This window comes from Macrobrachium rosenbergii, chromosome 53, assembly GCF_040412425.1.
Source record: "Macrobrachium rosenbergii isolate ZJJX-2024 chromosome 53, ASM4041242v1, whole genome shotgun sequence".
NCBI lineage: Eukaryota > Metazoa > Arthropoda > Malacostraca > Decapoda > Palaemonidae > Macrobrachium > Macrobrachium rosenbergii.
Window position 1 is genome coordinate 18,387,824 of NC_089793.1, and position 25,000 is coordinate 18,412,823.

At 36.0% G+C, this 25,000-nt stretch overlaps 1 long non-coding RNA gene across 1 annotated transcript in view; it reads right to left on the minus strand.

Moving 5' to 3' along the window:
- Window positions 1–318: 318 nt before the first annotated feature.
- LOC136834333 (uncharacterized) overlaps window positions 319–25,000 on the minus strand; it is a 921,310-nt gene continuing 896,628 nt past the window's right edge. The window contains exon 8 of the long non-coding RNA XR_010851747.1: window positions 319–518. This is a non-coding gene — a long non-coding RNA (uncharacterized lncRNA). The remainder of the gene's footprint in view (window positions 519–25,000) is intronic.

Genomic DNA, 25,000 nt, shown 5'->3' on the forward strand with positions numbered 1-25,000 from the left:
TATATATATATATACTGTATATATATACGCTTTTCCGTAACCTTTCACGATCACCACAGAGACGTTTACTGATTAAAATCAAACTTGGTAAAGTGGAACATAGTTTTAACAAATAGTAACAATACAGGTTCACTAGTGTGGTTACTATGATTGATTGACTGATTATGAAATTTAGGTCTTGACCAAGCGCCGGAACCCACCAGGATTATTCAGCGCCGTATGGCTACTATGCTACCATACATACGCTATTGTCACAAGCTACGTGCATCTGCCATCATTAAGTCCAGTACATAATAATAACAGCTTCAGTATTGCAATCATAATACTTACTAAGATTATAGCAATAATAATATGAAACCCTGTACGGTGCATACTTACTTAATGGCGAACGGCGTCCCTTTCCTCGATTAAGATCTTAATCCGTCTCAACACTGGAATTCAGCATTTTTGGGACCTGGCTAAACCCATTTCACCGGGAAAATTAGATGGCTTATTTCTCGGCGCCAGGTCAGCTTAATCTGAAAATTTAAGACATTACCTCCATTAGCATTTGTGTAGTTCTGAGAAAAATGTATGATCATGTGAAATTTGTAGTAATGATAATAAAACCGAGTCGACAGCAAACCTCCGTCAAGACTAAGCAGTTCCCTCCTGCAAAGATCCCTTCCACCAAAATGTTATATTCGCGTCCTTCATCAAAATCTAATCACTTCACGTTAGTCATGAGGCCTACCTTTGGCAAAATTTATTTATAAAGACACTACTCTTGGCGTTATCCTTCTAACAAACAAGCAAGGAAACCGAACCAAAAACATGACCTCCTTTCCCGCACTAATCATAACTGTAATGTAAAAATATTTACCGATAAAGGGAATCTTAAACAGAGAAATAAAATCTACAATTGTGTTTAGCGTATTAAAAGTGCAGGCGCTTTAACATTATAAAACTGGTAGCTGCAGAGACCCTCTTCAGCTCTACTAAACAGATTCTCGAAAGTTATCAGCATTTGATCTCATTCAAGAATGTGGTTTTAAGAGTCAGCTGACAAACATATAAAGAAATATGTAAGTGTTTTTTGTCGAGAAAGTAGGAGGTGCTGTATACGATCGGGGGCTTGATAAGGAAAGGGTAGTGTGGATTCAGGTAAAAAATGGGCTTTAGTATTGCTTATTTATGAAAAATTATTGAGAGAGAAGTTTCAAGGGTGCATTACACTAAAATATGCAGTTTCAAATCACTAGATTCTATTGTAAAATTGTAACTTGTAGTCACAGCAATATTGGGCATGAGATCACTATAAAATTCCTGAAACGTGTATATATATATATATATATATATATATATATATATATATATATATATATATATATATATATATATATATATATATATATATATATATATATATATACATACAGAGAGAGAGAGAGAGAGAGAGAGAGAGAGAGAGAGAGAGAGAGAGAGAGAGAGAGCTCCTGTCTATATTGGAAAGGCTTAACGAATTGCCATACAATGGGAAAAGGCTTCATCAAAATTTCTCTCTCTCTCTACCTCTCCCTCTCTCCACCCTCATAATGTGACGTAATAATCATAATCTTCCATAGTTTTAGTACGGAGCGAGCTATGATTAATTCAGGTCGAGCGCACATGAATCGCCTTCAACTAAGACATCGATCGCAAAAACCGGGGTATTCTTTGAAATAAGTAACTAATGATTACAGTAAATGATGGCGCCCGACAGATCACGCAACGGCACGAATTTATGGTCTGTCTGAAGACCTGATCGATTAGGAAAACGATAGCTAATTCTTGTGTAAGGGATCTTGATGCATCTGTGATGAATGTAGGGAAGAAAGGTTACGACCCGCAACACCCTGGGGGCACAAGCAGCATGACCACTAATGCATGAGACTGACCCGTAATCTCTGTCATTTGGTTGAGAATGGCGCAGTTTCGTTTGTGAAAAGTGGATCAGACTTTAGGACGAAAAAATATTCTTGTTTCTAGTAAAGGCTCATAAATAAATTCTTTTCGCTTAGGCAGCATCATAATTTAGTAGGATACAGAGAGCTATATTTACATATGCTTAAGGAGATTACATCTATGGGAGTGATGGTATGAAAAATCCGCTGGAAAAGATTAATAATGTAAAAGTGGATGTAGGTGGAAAAGCATTTAGATCTATCTCAAGATACATACTTGATGGTACAGGCAGCTAAAATATATTATAATTTCTTCACTATACATCCTTCATAATTGATGTTATCTTTGAAGAAAAAAAATCCCCCAAACCAGATCATTTCCTTACTCGTACATACACCGTTTTAAACCACTATGATTTTTGGGCCTTACGATTTCTATTTTATTTCATTCATTTAAGTGATTTCCATAAAAATGGTGGCGAAGGTCAGTGGTAGAATTTTTTAAAGAGCTGCTGAGAACCGAAGGACTGACACCCACTGGCGCCACCCTCTCCAAAGGGGGAAAAAAAAAAGTGTGGTGGAATACAAAGCTCAATATTATTTTTTCACCAAATGCTTTTTCGCCTTTCGAAGGAGTAGCGCTAGAAGTCTGCAGTATTCTCGATGCTTCCCCGCCCTTTTTCTTGATTCTAGCAAATGTTAATACCCCCATTTACAGATAGGTGGACTGGAGAGTGGTAGGCCCACTTGGCTGACTGCACCGTGTAAAGGTAGGCGTACAGGTTGCTACATCCCTACGCCCTCTCTCTCTCTCTCTCTCTCTCTCTCTCTCTCTCTCTCTCTCTCTCTATATATATATATATATATATATATATATATATATAATATATATATATATATACAGTATATGCAGATATATATATATATATATATATATATATATATATATATATATATATATATATATTATATATATATATATATATATATATATATTTGTTATATATATATATATATATATATATATATATATATATATATATATATATATATATATATACAGTACATACATACAAATATATATTAACATGTATCTGTGTGTGTGCCACCTTGTATAAGCATCTGTTATAGGCACTCAGCCCATTTTAAAAAATCTTTTAAAGATTTTGCAAAGTGGGCAATGACCGGTCACATGCAACAAGTTGCAATAACTACGATAACTATTTACATTCTCTGAGAGAAGTATAAGAAGGATAAGAGAAAAAAAAACAGAAAAAAATATAATAAATGAAGAATTAACAATGCATTATTATACTGCTGAACAGCGTAATCATGGGTAAGGTTACGTTCTGTAGTATAACGATTAATTAACACAAGAAATCAATAAGAAAAGCATAATATTATCCTCAAATTGCAAAGGATTTGAACGGTAAAATTTCACCCTGAGCAAAACGTAACAATATAAATAAAAAAATAGTATAAAAAATAATCAAAAACTTTTGCAATATAAAACTTTAATAATCTATAAAATAATTAAGCTTCACTAGTCTGAATAATAAAGAAAAGATTCATGAAACGAGAAACATTACCCTCGACATACATTGCCTCATAAAAGTTGAAATATAACTCTGTATCTCTTTGAATTTTAATATTAACATTTACCACTAATACTTCATTGAAGACATCTAAAAAGATAAAGATTCACCACGTTTCCAACAATTAAAAACTCTGAAGCATCATTCAACTCATGATGAATGATTGAGTTGAAGGCGTCTTTCCTATTCCTCCAAGTCAAACAGCAGTCCATTGACTCGTAGCAGTCATCCTTTACTCTAGACAATTTATGAGGCCAATCAGCAAGTCATTACAAAAAATCAGTAAATAAATAATAGTAAGTAATCCGTTCAAGAATGTCACTCAACAAGATAGCAGGTGCACCGACGGTAATGAAAAAGTGATTGCCAGCGTACTTAAAGTGTTCATGCACATCGTTTTCGCTGTCATAGGTTTTATATGCAGTAAATGGCACGCAGTAATTGTGTTATTGGTATGTCAAGCAAGAGGATGCGTTACTAGACTTCTGTTATGTGCGCCGATTTGCATTGCATTAACTTCTTATATAAGTTTTGATTGTTTCATACGTGTCTGATTATTTAATGGAGCAGGCATCACGAATTTTTTTTGTTCCACATTGACGTTTTAAGACATTAAATCTAACTGAAGAAAACTATTAAACGTGACCTCGTACTGACTCTCGGGATGTGGTTTCGAATCCTGCTACCGGATATCGGAATTTACTTCATATGTCTTGCATATGGATCTAAGGCTTTGTATTGACAAGCGTATCCAAAAAGTGTGAAGAATTCTGAAAGTTAAGAGGTTAATGTGGCTAACCAATTACACTTACACACACACACACACACACACACACACACACACACACACACACACACACACACACACACATATATATATATATATATATATATATATATATATATATATATATATATATATGCATACATCCTTAATGGAACCAGTACGATATAAATAGTCTTATTTTCAAATCATTAAAACCTCCTCTAAATTATGTATTTTCCGTGAAGGTCCATGTGGAATTTTGGCGTCTTGTTGATTAGTTCCCTCTTTGCATTGTTGTTCCTTAACCCCCTGGTGGTTCACCACTGATAGCAGACATTCCTTGTCTTTATATTTAAAGAATCGTTTTATCATGCTTACTCAAATATCTGCTCCAAATTAAATCGCCATTCACCTTCGAATTCCCAGATCAAAAGAAAGCAATTTTCCTAAAAGGATAATGATTTGTCAACCTCTAGCCTATAAATTGTCATTTTCATGGTGAAGAGGCTAGGCTACATTGGCATTTATGTACAAATCAGACTCGCCCAATGAAAGAAATATGTTAATGGATCTCACTTTCAATATGAGGTTCGCAAGAATTCATATTAAACGATACATGAAACAGACGGGGGATTGTGAGACCTGAAATGTAATGAAATGCTGAGGGAATGGAGGTGGAATACAGTCACACAGCTCTCAAGTGTAGACCAATGCACAAAGTAATTTCTATACATGAGCATAGGTCAGGAACTTTAACAGAACGACCTGGTCATTCACCGTATGGAACACCTTTGAAGGAGCATCGCATATGCAGACATACCATCCAATGTGCAAAGTGTAGGAACATCCACATATGGGTGACTGGCGTACGAAGAAAAGTGTAAAGAAAACAAATAAATATTTTTCTATGCTTTAAGTGGTTTTACTAGTTGAAAGACAAGCCAGCAAGGAACCGGCCACCCCTGCATTATCCCTTGGTCTATTAAGCGTGCAGATCTATAAGGCACGTCCCCAAAAGCCAGTTGATGGTACAGACCTGACTTTGCCTAGAGCATCCTTGGGTAGTGAAATGCTGTTTAGTCCAGATATGCCTGATTGTGTAATGGAGTTACATTTAGAACGTTTAGTTAATTATGGTGCTAAAGCAACTTTAAAATTTTAAATGTTTTTCTATATATTTTTTTTTTATTTTTTGTTTATTTTCAAGTTAATTTTTACAAAAGGCAGGAAAACTTGAATGGTTTAGCCCATTACTTGGTTGAAGGATCCAATATAATGTGACTAAATTGAAGTGTTCAATTAAAACGGGACCATTGTATTTAAGGGATGCCGGTTAAAGGTATTGACTCATTTAACAATTGGTTGTTTATAATCATCTAGACAAAACGGAAATAAAAAACTAAAGAGATAATACATTTCTAGAAATGTGTTTTCTTTCTAGAAAGAATATGTTTGTTCAAAGATCATTACCTAGTAGCTATACTTCTTAAATTAATTAAAATTTCGAAAAATCATTGATCATAAAATAATATAAAAGTTATTAAAGATATGTATTATAAGAGACTTGATGCCAATACTGCCAAAATGAAAGCTATCAGGTATAGGTTTCTCTATCAGAGTTTACTTTTCTTATTATGTTTCTCGATACGATTATGTCTGAATGACCATTGATCGTTAACGTTGCAACTCCCTTTGCTCGAGAATGTTACTCCCCACGGCTCGTAATGTGGTTGCATTTTTTTTTTCTTTCTGCAGCGGAAAGCTTTCATATCTACTGGTCTTCCCCGCTGTGGTTTGGCTTTGAACAGCAGGAAAGAGAGCAGAAAATTCCTTCACTTTATTTTCCTTTAAAAATGGAGAAAGAATTCATGGTGGAAAATTGCATCAGTATTCAGATTATCATTTTCCTTCCGGTACAACTTTTTTCTATTTTACTTGGTTTGTGTTTAAAGTGGAGAAAGAATCGGAATGGATGGTGAGGTTGTGGATGAGGGTGAGAGGCTGGCGGTGGAGAATGGGCTCTAATTTCATGCTTGAGCGATATGGCATCCTTGACCCTATGTGCTGATGCTGGCAACACCCGGATTTATGAAGAGCTGTCAGTTGATAGATAAGATGCCACAATCGAAGCTGGACTGCATTTAATAACGAATAACAAGGAAAAACTTTTTCACCATTCTCTGTCTAATCATTATGCTCTGATTCATTTATTTTTTTTTCAGAAACACATGCCATTTTTAATAATTTTGATGGTGAGCCTCTCATATATATATATTATATATATATATATATATATATATATATATATATATATATATATATATATATATATATATATATATATATATATAATACGATCGACCTGAATTGTTATGATTCTCTATTTTTTTGAGGAGAGAAACCCAATTATCATTATTTTGACGCTCTACTTCTTTAGGGAAACATCTACATTTGTCAATTTCTGAAAATCACTCGAGCGTTCGTTTAATTATATCGTTTCGTTCGCAGATTTGCATCATTCAACAAACTTTTACTTTAAACTTAAACTTGCATCATTAATATTCACATGAATCATGAACTTCATTGATATTGATAAAAGCGTTTTACTTCGCACTTTGTTCCCTTTTTTTGTAACATTTAATACATACCATGATTTTACTGGGGGAACGTTCCCAGTTATTTCAAGTCTAGGAATCTCTCAAGTGCTCTAAATTTACTTTCTTTCTCCGGTTCGGAAAGGTAATGTTCCTCTTTACTTTCAGCTTTCTAATACGAATCGCGACCATGAGTATTCTCAGCTATGAATCACAAACTAATTAAAAAGCTTGTATTCTTCAAGTCTATTAGTTTAATGTTGTACAAACATAATAGGAAAAAATACTAAATATAAAATGCTTTCAATTACTAACTACGCAGTTTACTGGTAAGTTCTGACAGGTCTATGAAATTAATTCTTAAAAATCTGCCGCATTATAATGAACGGGAACATTTTATTGTATCTTCGGGCACTGTTGCAAATCGGTTTAAGACTTTAATTAGGTTAGACTGGGTTCTCTTAGATGAACCGCCTTCTTAACTCTAACAGCTTTATGAAGAATGTTTTTGCCCTGAAAATGACTCTTGTTCTAATAACGCGCCCAACGTTGTTGTGTTTTAGTCATAGGCTATACATACATACATACATACATACATACATACATACATACATACATACATACATACATACATATATATATATATATATATATATATATATATATATATATATATATTAAGCTAAACGCATGCTTTTTTCCTCTCTCTGTTCTGTGTGTGTGTGCGTGTGTGTTTGAGTGAGTTGGCGTACGCGTCTTTGCATCCCAAGTGCTATTGCTGCAAGTGTGAGAAGGTGATATGTGTATATATATATATATATATATATATATATATATATATATATATATATATATATACATATACACACACAGAAATTGAATAGAGAAAAGCATGCGTCTAGCTTAATGAAACTTTCCCCACTGAAAGTTAAATACAGTAAATAAACACAAAAAAATTACAATTAACCTTCACTAATAAAACGGTACTGTATGACGTATTTTATGAAAAGAATTTTCATCTGCAATGTTTTCAGAAAACTATTAATATATTTTAGTATTATTCTAGGATGTTCGGTTTGGTAAATGTATTTATGCAGTGCATAGCTTCAGCCCAACTGACAAGCTTTCCTCCAAGAATAAAATATCTATTCGACTTCAAAAAAGATTCGGATTTTGAGGCTCTAATCATCCAAAGGAGAATGTCTGAAGAAATGGCTACTTTGATATCGCCCTTACTGCGCACTATATGGGCGTTAACCATAATTTCATATCATTATTAACACACCGTGCAATATCTGTCACAAACCCCCGTAGGGTTATGGGAAAAGGAATTTTTATTGTCTGATTTGCTATAATAATAATAATAATAAAGATAGGGCAACTGTATAGTGGGTATGGACGGTTAGAAACGAGAGAGAGAGAGAGAGAGAGAGAGAGAGAGAGAGAGAGAGAGAGAGAGAGAGAGAGAAGAATCAGCGGGGGGAGGGGGAGGATATTTACGAAAATTTGTGGACATGAGACTATACCGAGACGGTGAGCATATCGAGGTAGTTTTTGTCCTAAATACAGTAGACATGTAAGATAATTTCTGATAAGATATTACAATTACTAAGCGTGACTAAATTATCTCTGCGAATCAGTTTAAAACGGAATTTGCACTATGTGAGTGTCTTAACAAAAGAAAAGTAAGTATCAAAATTTATTTTTGTAATGCGATATCTAATTTAATCTCATAATGTTGTCAGGGAACAAATCATGAACATTTCCAAATATCGGCGGTTTTTTTTTTTTTTTTATAAACAGGCCTTGCGTTGATGCGTTAATCTTACCCAACCATAAACGGGTGTCTTTCACAGAAAACATCTCACCACTAGTGGATCTAAAATCTTTGAAGTTAAACATCAAAAACATTTACGCCTACAAGGACCTGGATTCTTAAACTGTTCTACACAGATGCCACAGTTTACATGTAAATGAACTGTCAGTCTGTCTAAAGAGAGGAGACTTTATAATGGTTATCTATAAAGTACCATGCTCCCCGGATCGCTAGTGTCTTACTGATTTTGATATGCATTCATGCTCACAGCAACACGGTTGGTTGGTTTAGATTAAGCAGTATTTTTAAATGCAGTAAGGTACTAAAGGAGTGGCGAGCCATGATTGCCGACGTCCTTAGGGATATGGCACCTGGATGATGATGATGAAGGTACTAAAGGGGTTAAGAATGTGAATCTCTGTACTTTTATCTACCAACAAAAATAGAGCTACACGATTACCTTCAAACAGTGTTCTTTATTCCTAAAAACCAACAAACTGGAGGTGTATGCTCACTCTGCAGGTATCCAAAGTAAGAAGAGTGGTGTAGGCCTACAGTACGATCAAATGCATCCCTATGCCTTACGTTACTGCTGTCGTTCAAAAGGGCCAGACCACACTAACTTTCCGTCTGGCTGACATACCTGTAAAATATGTTACCAAATTCACCTTATTGCACACAAGACTGACGGTTTTTTTTTTCGGTCGTCTAGGCGGGAAAAGTGCATGATGGGAAACGGTCAGACAGATTATTGTCTCCAGCTCCGCCTACTCAGCGTAAACCAGTGTCTTAGATAATTCAGCGATGCTATTAAACTGCTTAGTTTTTGCTGCATTCTATACATCGACCAATACATTTGTATGGTTTTCGTGAAGTCCAGGACTTAATAGAACAAGCCCTCCATATTCTTCTGCCAAAAGTTTCCAAGAGAGAACAGCTGCATTCGCCCGCATCCTTAGGCCTAACCTCCTTTCTTCTTACATTTTTAAAATTCAGATTTTCTCATAACGACATTGAATGTTAGGAAGGTTATCATTTACATCATACTGATGTGAAAAAAAATTTATCTTGAAAATACAAAAAAAAAAAAAAAAAAAAATTGTACAGTACTAGACAAGATTTGGCTCACCCGGTCCTCCACTTTAGCACCTCGTATTAAGGTTATATTACCCCTGCATTTGAGTCGGCGTCATTCGATTATCATAATTTCTTTATTATCAGTTATGATGACCAAACTATGTTCATTCCTCTTCCAGAATAAGAACAGATACAGCTACTTATTTCAAGGGTAACTTTTATACTTTCTTCTTACCTTCAGGCACACGTCCCGAGGGAGTCTGTAGATGGCAAAACACATCTCTGGAATTACATAAAATAGTTTCTTCCTATCTGTTATACGACTACTGTATTGGACGGAGTTGTAATAATGCAATGGTACTCGAAAATAACATGTTAAAGAAGTGTTCGGGAGTAGCCATGGCACAATACGTCACCTATCTCTCGAGGCTGGGTGGGGACTGGGGACTGGGGGACGGTGGACCGGGAGGCCTTCCCAGCAGGGTTGCCAAACAACTGCAAGCTCCTTCACCCTACAACACAAAAAGTTTTCCCCTACTTTCCCCTACATGTCAAACTCAGCATCAAAGTATGCAACATTTACTTGATGTTTCCATTCATATAAAAAAAAAACTAGAAAAAACATACTAAGTACCTGAAAATATGAACTGCAGCTGAAAAATTGGTAGAAATTACTTAAACTAGTACACAAATTATTTTTCCTAAAACAAGTGTAACTAAACTTACAATGTTTATATACTGTAGCTACAACAGAAACATTGATTGTTGCCTCTCATTTAAAGCCCAGCAAAGTCATAACATTCCTAGTGCTCTACACATTATGTTACAGTGTTCTCAAAACCAGGACTCAGGATTCCTGAGTCATGGTTGAGTCAGCACGTGGCGTTTTATACTGTGGACACGACGATATTTATCACTTACCAGCAATGAATTAAAAACAGTATACCTGATGTTTTATATATATGTTAGACATGAATGATAGTGTGGACTTAGCCCTACCATATGAAACGGACATTTTCACGTTGGTTCATTCTGTCAAATTATATATCTGAAATAAACTACAGCCACTTCTACGGCCACAGTTAGTGACTTTTAAGTGTGCAAATATCGGTTATTTTGAAAGGAATCATCTTGCCTGTCATGAAAGTTGCGCAAATAACATTCTTAAAAACCAGACAAGGATATTAGTTTTCAATCAATTGTTAATTTGAGGGACGAAATTTTGCTTACCTGGGGAGGGATTTATGCATTATTACATGGAGTGAGAATCGAACTTGTTACGTAAATGTGTCAAGACCTTGAACAATTTCCTTTTTGGTCACTCAAAATCATATAGGAGGTTAATAATAATAATAATAATAATAATAATAATAATAATAATAATAATAATAATAATAATAATAATAATAATTATTATTATTATTATTATTATTATTATTATTATTAATATATTATTATATTATTATTATTATAGAAGAGCCAAACAAGAAATTCCTTTCTCCCACGGAAAAAAAAATCCGATCTATGTAGTCAAAGATATGGACATTTTCTTATCAGATAACCGGATGATGAATGCGCCGTTCTGCAGACTAAGAATTCTGTTAGGGAAAGAACCATCAATACTACAGACTTTGCTCTCAATCACCGCAATTACATTATGAAAAGTGATCCCTGGTGAGCTCAAAATGTTCAGTCTTCTGATATTAAAAAGTAAGAGAAGCTCAAATTCGGCTGAAAAATCCATGACTAAGACACGTCCGCGCTGCCTCTGGAAGTATTTCACTGAACTGAAAACAGATAACTTTCTTTCTTACCATTGACATGATTATTAGACTAACGAGTTTGTTGGCGCGCTGAAACTTGGCTCTGCTGTCTCTCCTACCCTACCGATCCGCTGCCTTCCCTGCCCCCATCCGGAGCGGACAAAACGGTTTGCAGGGGGTGGGTGGTTGTGTCATGTCTCCTCTACGTCACCCGGGGGAGGACAAACAAGATTCACTCGGATATCATTATTATAGATCACTAAAACATCGCACGAAAGTTTCTTGCAGTTCTTTCATACTTTCTGTTGCATCAGAAAAAGACAAAACATTTATTACCAGTACATGAGTGTGCATTTACACACGCGCATACTTATTATTTCCAATAATCATGATGGTACAAGTGCGAATATACGAGAATAAGAATAAAACTATCTGGATGCAATCTAACATGCTTGGTTTACAAAAGAAAAAAGTGAAAGGTAACTTAAATGTTTGCCAGTTATAGACTAGAAAGTTCTTCATTGGAGGGGTGGGTAGAGATTTCGGCTAGCACGCTGTTGGCCCAGCGTTCGACTCTCCGACCGGCCAATAAAGAATTAGAGGAATTTATTTCTGGTGATAGAAATTCATTTCTCGTCAGCCCTAGGAGAGCTGTTAATCAGCTCAGTGGTCTGGTTAAACTAAAGTATACTTAACACAGACTAGAAGGCGGAGCAAGCTGACATGAATGTTGGGCAGAACTAGATTTTTTTTTTAACGACGGTTAATAATGCTTTAGTTACGGACTAGATGCACAAGAGCACGCTGACGCATGAAAAGGTAGGACGGAACTAAAAGCCGCCCCCCCCCTTTTTTTGTGAGGGGGTGGGGGAAATTTCAGGATACAGATATGAAAATGACTAAGACGAGTGGGTGTGATAAGGAAGAGAGAGAGCAGCATATAAGGTGAAGGATGATGAAGGATGCGATAAGATTAACGATACGGCCGTTCGCAAAATGGCTGAAATGAAACGCAGAGAAATTCGTATGCAAATCACCCAAATCTCCCGAGAGAAATTTCAGGGATCAGTATAAACTTCCTGAGTTGATAATGAGTGATATACATCGCCCCTTAATTACGTCATCAAGGGGTCTATTTATTTTATAGACTTACCTACAATTATTGGATTATTAGGCTTAAAAAGAATAGTTCTTATGTGCTATCAGTTTCCTTCATCTCCCATCCCGTTAACGGCTTTTTCTTTTCCCTTTAAATTCCCAAGCCCATTATCGCCCCATCCATTGTCTCGAAGACAAAGGACATGTCACCAGTTCTTTTACGAACAAGTGTAACAGCTACCTCGACTTCCAGACATTATATAGCATTTTTGTTTTAGCATTTCTATATTTTTCTCTCGATAACGCATTAAACGGTTTAGTGGTGGTCTTTTTCATTTCCATCTATTTCTAAATGTTTTCACTCACTTGCAGAGCTTTAAACACCATGCTGATTATCACTAGCATTCCATTCGATGTCTGTATTTCTGCATTTTCAAAATAACATTTAGCAATCGGCGTATTCTAATTGGTCAGGTCGTAAATTGCTTAACGGATCATTAATCCGCGCAAATGTAAGTTGGAAAATAAAGAGCTTGTGTGACAGTCAAGTCCCATAGACCTTGGGGCAAATTCTTTCTTCTCCCCCTGCGTTTGCTGTTAAATTTTATAATCTCTTGTATACTTTTTCATGCACGTTATCTGTAAAGTGGCGTTGAAACTACAGGGTCATTGACGACCGAAACTCATTTTCAGCTATCAGTAGTGTAGACTGAAAAGAACTGTAATTATTATTTTTTCACAACACTCATTCAGTCCATGCATTCTTTATAAAGAATTCCACACGGCTGCAACAAAGCAGATGAGGCATTGTAAGATAACCAGTACCCTCATCACAACGAAAAGTGCAATTCGTCTCCAAGACAGTCAGAGAGAGAGAGAGAGAGAGAGAGAGAGAGAGAGAGAGAGAGAGAGAGAGAGAGAGAGAAATCAAAGGCTATATCACAATTCAACTGTTTACATAAGACCATAAAGCAATGGTCCGTAACGAAAGCAGTATCACTCTGGACTGGTACAAATAATTAGGGGTACTTCTGTACCCCAGTTCTCATAAGGATATGAGCGAAATGATCTTTCGAAACGATTGCTGTTTCTGATTCGCAGCCGAGTCGAGGAATGGAGGTAATTGGAGCGTCATTCTGCATACTAAGGTCATCTACTAAGTTAATGAGCTAAAGTCAAATCCACTGAGCACCAGGGGGTCGTTTCGTTTTCCATCAATACTTTTTTTTTCATACCTCATAATTGACAGATAGGGAGCATAAAAATTCCTTCATGCATAACAGGATCCCATACGAGCCTTGTTGACAAGCGGTTAGGGCAGTTCTTTTGGAATTTTGGAATCTACAAATGTATGCTTGGACAGTTTCTAATTGTAAACGTGAATAAAATAAAATTGGTCGCATGGTGTGACCAATGTCATTCTTCAGAAAGCGCGCCACCTTGAATTTTCATGGAAATATTTTTTTCTTTTAAATTAGCGTGTTTGTAATATGAGGGTGCAACATGTAAGTTTACGACGGGTTCAGTAAGAATGAAAAAAAAAATTGTATAAAACGTTTTTCTACATTTTTCTAATAAAACGGCCGTGTGATTTATTAGTTTTATTCATTTTTTTCCAGGTAACGCGTGGCTCGTGATCAATTAAACATGGGATCAAATTAAAACATAGAGGCAATGGAAATAATATGGCTTCCACCGAAGAAGAAAATGAAAATTAAACATGGGATCAAATTAAAACATAGATGCAATGGAAATAATATGGCTTCCACCGAAGAAGAAAATGAAAATTAAACATGGGATCAAATTAAAACATAGAGGCAATGGAAATAATATGGCTTCCACCGAAGAAGAAAATGAATCTACAGAAGCAGAATTGAGTTTTATGCAAATCAAAGGTCAAGAAAAACTGTATAGGACAAACCCCGGTCGACAGCAAGTAATAGAAACTAGCGCCACGTTAAGCGATAACGTAATTTTAAACGCACAAATCCTCTGTTTTTGATCCTTTGACGTTTTACAAGGCCCAATTTTAAGATCAAAAGGAATAACCAAATAACTGGATCAAATTTCACCCCGAGAAACTTTAAGCCAATCTGAAAAGCAAGAAAATTTATTCCCAGATAAAGCAGAGAAAAATATTACAGTCAAAACGTGAAGGTGAACCCCAACTTTGTTATATTTCTATCTGTATGAAGGTTTTATGAGGTTGAGGCTTTGTGAAGAAAAAAACTTATTTGAATGACATATCGAATGTGTTTGCTTCAGATAGAATATGCCATAACAAATGCATGAAACTTTTCAATTCCAAGTGCAGCCTCTAACAAGAGGGTAAGTGTGCTAATCAAAGAAAAAAGGATTCGATTAAATTGAAAAACTAGCTGGTAAGAAAATTATCAGGTTGCCAATGAGTGCAAGATAACTGAACTCCAGCAGCTTTTGTGTATGTGTGTGTCTGTGTGGAGAGAGAGAGAGAGAGAGAGAGAGAGAGAGAGAGAGAGAGAGAGAGAGAGAGAGAGATCATGCACAACAGAACACACTGTAGTCTGAGAATTAATATTGAAATTAATAACTAGTTTTGGCAACAAGAGAGAGAGAGAGAGAGAGAGAGAGAGAGAGAGAGAGATACGCAAGGTCAATTTCCTCACTGTTGTTCGGGCATGCTTGGATAAACTCAGACCTTGGTGACTCCAGTTTTCTCCTTTGTAATTAATCGTAGCTACACCCGTCTCGGTATAGTGGTCGTAATCCAGAGGTCCAAATAAGGTCTCTTATTCCACTTAACACCCTACCATCTACCCGTAAGTGTAGAAGAGGTATTAAATTGAAAGAGGAACCTCGCGGAGACCTCTGAAATCTTCTATTTCAGAGAGACGAATAGCACTGAAGTTTGTGCGTTTGGCGTTAGGTAACAAACGTTTAATATCCGTTGTATAATGCCCTTTGAACATAAGGTGACAAATGTGTTTGCAAGAACATTTTACGCAAACTTTTCATGACTGCAAGCAAAGGACGAAACGAAAAGCTATAATTTAGTTGACCAGTCATTCCTTCCCGGCGAATAGTCTTGTAAATATGTAGTCACAAATGCTTGCACAAATCTTCCTTGCTTTATAAATTTTTATAAAAAAAAATAATTATTAAGACAGAGATGACTGATATTTCCTTCCAAGAATAAAAATTACTCTGCAATATTTCCCATCCCTCAGTTATTGCTCAACAGTAAAGTCATTATAATGGCATAAAAAATGAGCTAACAGATTTTATTTGAATAAAATTCAATGGCTCTTTTCTATGTACTAAGACTCTTATAAATTGTCCAGATTTATGAATTTCGATGACGATGTTCATCCACGGTTAATGACAGCCTCCGGCTTCTGCATAATAAATAGAAAAAGCCAGGGAAAGATACTGAGAAAAGTGGAGTAGACCAATCTGCTATTTTCTGGGACAGAGTCGCCGTTCTGTATAAGCTACTATACCGCGCACTATGACGTCACGCAGCGCGCGTATCAGTCTTGAGAGTCTTTTAGGGTGCGATAAAGGTAAAATTAAATAAATGGAATAAAATGAAGCAGAGCCTATGACGTAGTAAATTTTACCACATTTCCTTTAAAACATGGATTCTGCGTCATTCAGTTTTGAGCAGCATCCTTCACAAAGCCGTAAAAATAAGATAGCACTATCCGTCTTTACAGTTTAATAATATGGTAAGAATTTTACTCAAAAATCCGTTCAGCATGTACTACATAAAATACCTTAGTAATTTAATTAAAGCAAAATTTAAAAGTTATGTGGCTGAAAGATCGTTAAATTAAATTCGATTAGCATCAGCAAATAATCGGAATATCGTTAGCATGGAATTCTCATACCATTAGCATGTGATCAGAAAGTCATTAGAGAGGGCGCCTGATGATGTAATATTATCTCATACTTTCGTTTGTACCCTTCACCACTGAGGAAGAAGGCAAATATCATCAGCGAAAAGAGAAAAAGTAAAGAATTTAAGTAACAATCGAACTTGCTTTTATTCTGGGAGATTTTATTAAAGTTACATTATTAATATATATCGTAAAGGTCACATAAAAGCTCTGAATGGTTCCTATATATATATATATATATATATATATATATATATATATATATATATATATATATATATATATATATATATATATATATATGTATATATATATATATATATATATATATATATATATATATATATATATATATATATATATAGTGCGCTGTATGAACTTTATATACAAAGTTGATAAAAACTCTTGTCCATATAGTAAATGATTTCCTTTATATCAGTTTTCTGCATTATACAGCTTCCGGTTTCATGGATGGTTTTATCACTGCATCCTTTCGAGTGCCTCCTGACGCCTAACTTCGTCCCTGGAAGTCCCACGCTAAGCAGAGCCAAAGCCGAGTCGGTAGATTTCTCACCTGTTACATCCCTTGTTAGAGCCGTCGCCCCGTAAGTTTACGACTGCCGGACTGCCCTAAAGGCCGTAACTGCCCGATCCGGAGGCAGTCGCTGCCCGAAAAAGGCGGTCATTATCGCCATCAGGAGTCGTGCGTGATAAAGAGGTGGGGAGCCGCGGGCCTCCTCTCTCGAGCGGGTCACGATTCAGTTCGGCCGGGGAAGAGTCTTCTCCGAGTTAAACGCTTAATGCGAACAGATCTGGCGGTGGAGGGACGGCGTTACCTAACCCGCAATTACCTGAAGCGCCTGAAAGGAGGAGGATGTCCGAGGGAGGGAGAGGGAGATTTCAGCGACGATGAGAAAATGAGATGGAGGAGATTGCCGGAGAGGAACCTGCACTTTATTCTTTCTCGACGGAGAGATTTACCAACAAGAAAGCGGTGTTCCTTGTCTGATAACAAGGAGGGCTTTCGTGCACAAGTAAAATGTTAAAGTATCTGTCTTTAATAATAAAGAAAACAAATATATATATATATATATATATATATATATATATATATATATATATATATATATATATATATATATATATAATAAAATCCTTTCATAGTTCTTGTTACAAGATTAAAAAAATATTTCTTTCAATTGTCAGAATTAAGATTATTTGGGATATGAAAAAAATTATACGTTCATAATCACGTCTTTTTAAGATCAGCTTTACTTTCTGTTTTAATATATAACTCTAGATCAGTATTTGATACATGCAAATCTTCTATCATCATTAAGGCTTTCCTCGGTAACATGAAAGTCTTGTTCACAAGGCGAAAGCATTCTCAACATCGACAAAATACAACAAACTTCGCTAGAATCCATAAACGATCCTTTTCATAAAAATGAACAAATGACGTTAAATCTAAATAAAAAACGAATAAAAAAAGACACCTAAAAACTACCAAAAAACACGCTCAGTAGATCACTGGTGTGATACCACACCCAAGATAATACCCAAGGCAGTTGCTCCACTAGCAGGATTTCTGAAAAGATTTTACGTAACTCCGATAAACATCTGGAATGCAAGCTAGCCGGTTGGCCAGGATAATTATCTCTCTGTTTGTTGAAGAATGTCACAATGTGGCATTTAAGGAATTCAGAACGATATAACTAGCCTAATTGTTCCCTAAGAGAAGATGACTGAGAATTCAGAATTAATATGCTGGGACAAGCTTGCAGAGTAATTTAAAGAAAGTAAATAGCTAAGTCTCATTACGATCACATTTTTTTAGAAAGCCAGGAAGCTTTCTTACCATTCTCTTTTTTTCCTAATTTCAAATTGATTAAATGATCGTATGGTTTCTGGCGTGGCAATTTCCGGGGTCACTGTGGCACTGGGACTTACATATACGCTGAAACTCTGTTGTTATTTTTTTATTTACAGATTATTTGATTGTAAACTATCTGGCGTCAAAACTTTCAGAGTCACTAACGCAGCGATTTACAGAGGAGTAAGAAAAGCCTCCTTTCGTGAAGACTAAGTTGATAGCTTGTCCATAGCAACCAAAATAAGCCAAATTTAAAACATACTCCGCTAAATGCCAGTTGTCAAAAAGTACCCTACTTGCAAATATACAAGGCCTCAAGAAAATAGAGCTATCTTACAGAGGACGGCTTTCTTTTTGCTCTATACCTTTGTGAGTTGCTCCCTCTAATGCGTAAGAAATATTACGTTCTTCTGGAAAGAAAAAGATAAAAGAAAAACAATGGCTTGGATGATTTTCTTGGCCTAGACACGATTCATGTAGCTTGTCTTGGTAAAGGATTCTTGTAGTACTGACATGTACGCGATTCATGAAAAAGGAATCCATTAAAATACTTCGCACACAAGACAGAGAAAAATCTAAGAACTGAATTGACCCCTAGTTACAGTCTCCGATCTGTCAAATTCTACCCTAACCTTCAGGAAAGGGATTTCAGCCGGATTTTCTAGTTCTCTAGTCTCACTAATCTTACCTTCTGAGTAATGAGGAAAAAATGATAATGAAAGCACTATAGCAAAGAATACAACAGGTCATTCTCAGGTATCCTGATAATTAAAAGCATTTTTCTTAAATGTTTTTCCATCACATTCTTAACCTAAACGTCTGCAGTTTCTAAAATTCGAAGGTTGAAAGCATTTTCCTGTCTCTCACCATTCACTGCTTTCACCCAGCACTGAGACATTAGGCAATCTTAAAATTTCCAATTTGCTTTTTAGTAGCTCGCATAATTGCAGAAGACCCGGAGGGTGTGACCCGTAGTAGTAGCTAGGAAGCGTGTAATCAGTAAGTAGGTAATCTGGTTTTTCGGATCTGGTTTTTGCGCGCCCTTCCAAAACGGACCCATACAAATGAACATCACATCTGATTGTCAAGGGGAAAATGGCCAAATCCTGATGGCAGCTCGGGATTCATTTGCATAATTAATCATCATTTAATCGAACGGACATGTTGCGAAAGTAAGTACATGATCTCTGCTATGCTGAGGGACTGAAGAACTGAAAAAACAAAGGGCGTTTCAAATTTTAATCTCTGGATCTCTATACTTAAAGCTATCTATCTATCTATTTATTTATCTATTATCTATCTATCTATCTATCTATCTACATGATCTCTGCTGTGCTGAGGGACTGAAGAACTGGAAAAAAAGGGCGTTTCAAATTTCAATCTCTGGCTCTCTCTGCTTAAAGCTATCTATCTATCTATCTATCTAGCTATCTATCTATCTACATGATCTCTGCTATGCTGAGGACTGAAGAACTAGGAAAAAAGGACGTTTCAAATTTCAATCTCTGGCTCTCTCTACTTAAAGCTATCTATCTGTCTATCTATCTACCTATCTATCTATCTATCTATCTATCTCGTTCTGAGACTCTGATTGCGGGTTTAAATCCTGTTATCGGACATCAAAATTACTTCATATTCTTGTATCTGGATCTAAGGCTTTGAAGTGACAAGCGTATCCAAAAGTGTGAAAAATTCGACAAGTTGAAGGGCGTTGTGGTTACTACAATTACATACGCATAAGGTAAAAAGTGACCTGTAAATTCTACACACACACATATATATATATTATATATAGATAGATATATACATATATATAATAAATAAATAAATATACATATCTAATGTATATATATATATATATATAAATATATATATATATATATATATATATATACATACATATATATATATATATATATATATATATATATATATATATATATATATATATATATATATATATAGACACGAAAAGTTGAAAATATGGTGTGCACAATGACGTATAACTGTTAATAAAAGTAAACTGAACTGATTTTTTCTGATATTACTGTGCAGAAAGTTGCGTTAGAAATATATTCTAAGAATACGGTATCCTTATACGGTATGCAATAAGTGTCATTAAGAGTCCAAATAAACTGTTCTAAGATTTATTTTGGGGTACCATTACATGAAATGATAATTGCCAGCTTCACTCCTAAGATACTACACATTCATTTTACCCTTTTGTCATAAGAGCGTGCACAGTTTCTCATTACTCACTCCGATTGATCAGGTGGCGTAAACACTGTCAGGGCAGTGGTGCTTATCGCTCTGTGCCTGACACTGCACTGGTGTTTGTCACATTGTGTCCGCCTATTCAGTATTGTTTAGCACCTTGGCTTTGACAATACAATGTTGTTTATCACCATAGCTTGATACTGCAAAGGTGTTTATCATCCTAGGTCAAAGAACACGATGCTTTTCACCCTTGTTTTGATACTGCAAAGGTGTTTATCACCCTAGGTCAAAGAACACAATGCTTTTCACCCTTGTTTTGATACTGCAAAGGTGTTTATCGCCGTTGGTCTTGTTTTCAGTCTGACCTATAAATGCAATGGAGCAAACTCTATCCCTCGTGATCCGATGATACTTCAGTTGGTCTGGGAAACCTGTCCATAATTACTCTGGCTTTCAGAATTCAGTACAGTCTGCCTGGCTCATGTTAGCATGGTTCTCATAATATAATTTATGTATTAGGTTAACAAAAAGTAAAGATTCTTTGAGAAATACTGAGTCATACCAAAACTGAGCATCTCTGAGTCAAACGCTCACTTCTGCTCTTCTACCTCTCGGCCCTCCGTATTTCAAATATCTTGTCGCCTTCCTATGCAGTTGATAGGAAGTCCTGCAACTCTAGCAAGATGAATAAATAGTCAGGGTTATCGTGTTCCTTTTCAGGGTATAACAAATAAAAAAATAAACTTTTTCAAAGAAGAAAAGTCGATGATGAAGATATGTTATTAGAACAAAATATCGAATAACATGCAGCATTTGAACAGAGAGACGGAATCTATTTGCCTCGTGCATTCAGTGCTCAATAACTTAAGAATGAGTAAAATATCATGTTTTAAAACAAAATTTTATAGGTAAAACGTACCTGATCTAAACGTATCTTAGCAACAGTCAACAACTACAAAAACAAAACAAACGATGTTTTTCAACAAAGAATCTTTGTCAGACTCAAACCTTATATCTTACCAGAAGCACCACTTACATTCAAATAAATTTCCATTTCCCAGAAGAAAAATATAGTATCAAATAGACAGACTAATGAGAAATGAACGGTATCGAAACAAGGAAATAAATCCGTCGACATGGCAATTACCAGGTCCCGTCAAATAGACAGACTTACGAGACACGGCTTAAGTCAAAACGAGGACGTGTTAAGAGGTCCCTCGTTAGTGTGCCAACAGATCACCTGAACGAAAACGGAAATTATTTGTTAATAATTGATCCTTTACGGCAAACAAGTGGCAAATTTCAGTTAACAAGGCGTGTGAAGTGAACACAGTGCTATACTGCTAAGCATGACATAAAGAAATTTCACCGAAACTTCGAACAAATAAATTTGAAAATTTTAAATACACGGACGTTTATCTTGACACATCAGTCAATAAAGATAACTAAAGCAGTAATGTAAGTTATGTGAAAGAAGCTACGGGAGGCTGACGCACAAGCGTGCGTGCGTGTGTGTGTGTGTGTGTGTGTGTGTGTGTGTGTGTATGTATGTATGTAGGTATATATATACGTATACACATATACATAGATACATATATATGTATATATATACATACATACATATATGTGTATATATGTGTGTGTGAATATGACTTTTAGTTAATGCATGTAAATGTGAACGAAAGAATACGTTAATCCCAGTTAAGATCTCTAATTGACTGATGGCTAATGGGCGCTTGTTGGTGGGTTAGTTCAGTGAGCTAAACCTCTGATAACGTGCATCCCTGCTGTTCTTCTCAACATTTCATTCTATCTGTCTCGTTTGACGAGTAGAAAAGAATCTGAACGTGCTCATTTTTCCTCCAAGGGATATATAGCAGTTCTTAACATTTCTTCCCATCAGTTTCAAGCCACGACAGAAAAGCCAGCGCTTAACTTGGGTATCGTGCAATCTCACCAATGGATTAAGATGTATGGACGTTGTAGTAAGGTCTAAGGTTTCTAAATGTCCAGTCATGTCCAGCTACGTGAGCAAAGCCTTAATCAGGAGGTCAGCCAAACCTGGCTACTTTCAAATGACAATGGGCATCACGACTACATGATAGAAGAGTGCATACGTAGGGAAATAGTGACATCCAGTACCCACATACTTCCACAGAATGACCTTCTGAATTTTTCTTTACAATAACAGACACTGAATAGAAAAATTACATGGGGTCCTTGAAAATGTTCCTCGTGGGGCATATTTAAACTCACCCGATCAGTCATATGTTTAAAACCCTGAAACACCAATACAATCCCGAAAAATTTTCATCGTGGAAATCTAGGTACCATCTCCCGACACTTCATTTTACCACCCGAAGTGAAGCAACTGATCAAAGTGTGAGGATTGAGGCGTGATTCCAGCAGCTTAAAATCTCAGTGGCCGTATTAATTTCGCCAAAACCTCATTACTTTATGCCCAGACAGCCTGTGACCACATATTTTCCTCTTTTAGAAGATATAGCACACTCAACGGCAACACACCAAACAATAACATGGAGGTGGCAACAGGCCAGAGGAAGGACATACAAAAAATGCAGAGGGGGAAAGTACAACTGGAGAAAGTCGGCACTATTCTAGATCCCCGTCAGTATGCTGAGAGAGTGAGAGGCAACAATTTGCCGACATATCCTCACATGTTTAAAGCCAACAACTCTGATATTCATAGTTGTATTAAATATTCCTTGACAATGGTATAAGCAAAAAAAGATGTATGAGTTATTGAGCAATCATATGAAATTACAAGTCCTTCCTGGATTTAAAAATTTCCTGCCAAAGTTCAGCGTTAACTAATGAAGAAACAAATCATCCAGAAAAAAACTGAACCCATAAAAGACCGTGGTAGGCTTCTTTATTAAGTTCTGGTTACCATGCCCACCTCCATTTCAACCAAATTACTACTATTATGATATTATAGTGAGGTTAAGGACGTTTGTTCCGACCAGAATTCTTTATAAATTTTTTTGCGCATGAATGGCCTTTCAGAATAAGATACTTGTTCATGTGGGACAAAGGCGATGCAATTCTAAAGAGAAATGTCTTTATATACAACTTTGGCGTATCGGAAGTTTCTCAAACAGAAATGAAAAACAAAGAGTTCTAAAAGCAGATATATAGAGAGATATATATATATATATATATATATATATATATATATATATATATATATATATATATATATATATACACTGAACCATGTGCAGAAAATTCCAATGACTCTAGCTTCTTCAAACACCAGGCAGAAAGTTCATCATGAAGGTCAAAACCTAACAGAAACTGCACCTTTCATCTCTTATTTAGCCCATACATTCGCGCTTTCTTTCTGGATATCAAGGGCCTTCTTTTCCAATATGTTTTCCACACCATCCGTCCACCTCTTTGTAGATCCTCTCTCCTTCTTCCTAACACTTCAAAATTATACAATCGTTTTACTAACCCATCGTCCTCCATTTCTGACATATGGCCGAACATACCAAAATACTTTAATGTGTCCTTTCACCGAATCTAACCTTTTTGCCACTTTTTCGTATTTCCACATTCCTCATCCTTTCAGTTCTTCTTACGCCACATGCACTGCGCAAACAAGTCATCTCAACAGTTTCACGGATCCTGGAATCTCCATATTTCATTCTTCGTGCATCACATATGCTGCACAAGGAACTCATCTCAACACCTCAATTTTTTTTTATATACACATTCACCATCCGCAAAAAAAAGTAAAAAATGCGCCGAAGTTTCTTCGGCGCAATCGAGTTTTCTGTACAGTGTATATTCAAGGCCACCGAAAAAATCTATCTTACGGTGGTCCCGGTATAATGCTGTATGAGCCGCGGCCAACGAAACTTTAACCACGGCCCGGTGGTGCCTGTCCTACATCGTTGTCAGACGCGCGATTGTGGTTAACTTTAACCTCAAATAAAATTAAAACTACTGATGCTAGAGGTTTGCAATTTGGTGTGTCTAATGATTGGAGGGATATATGATCAACATAACAATTTGAAGCCCTCTAGCCTCAGTAGTTTTTAAGACCTGAGGGCGGACAGAAAAAGTGCGGACGGACAGACAAAGCCGGCACAATAGTTTTCTTTGACAGAAAACTATCAGGCAAAGTGCCACTTATGCTTTGGCAGGTTTTCCCATTTTCGAAGGTCTCGAATAGCTGGGTATCGTACCTTTCACGAATCACTGTGAAAAAGATATAGAATCTTCGGAGACGTAATTCTTCCATGGTAAATCCGAACCGAGGTCAAGATTCAGAACTTTTGTTTAGGTTTTTTTGAAGGTATGAATTGTTTTTTCCCATATGAACTCCATTTTCAGAAAATCTGTGTGTTGCTATCTGTCCGTTTATCTATCTAT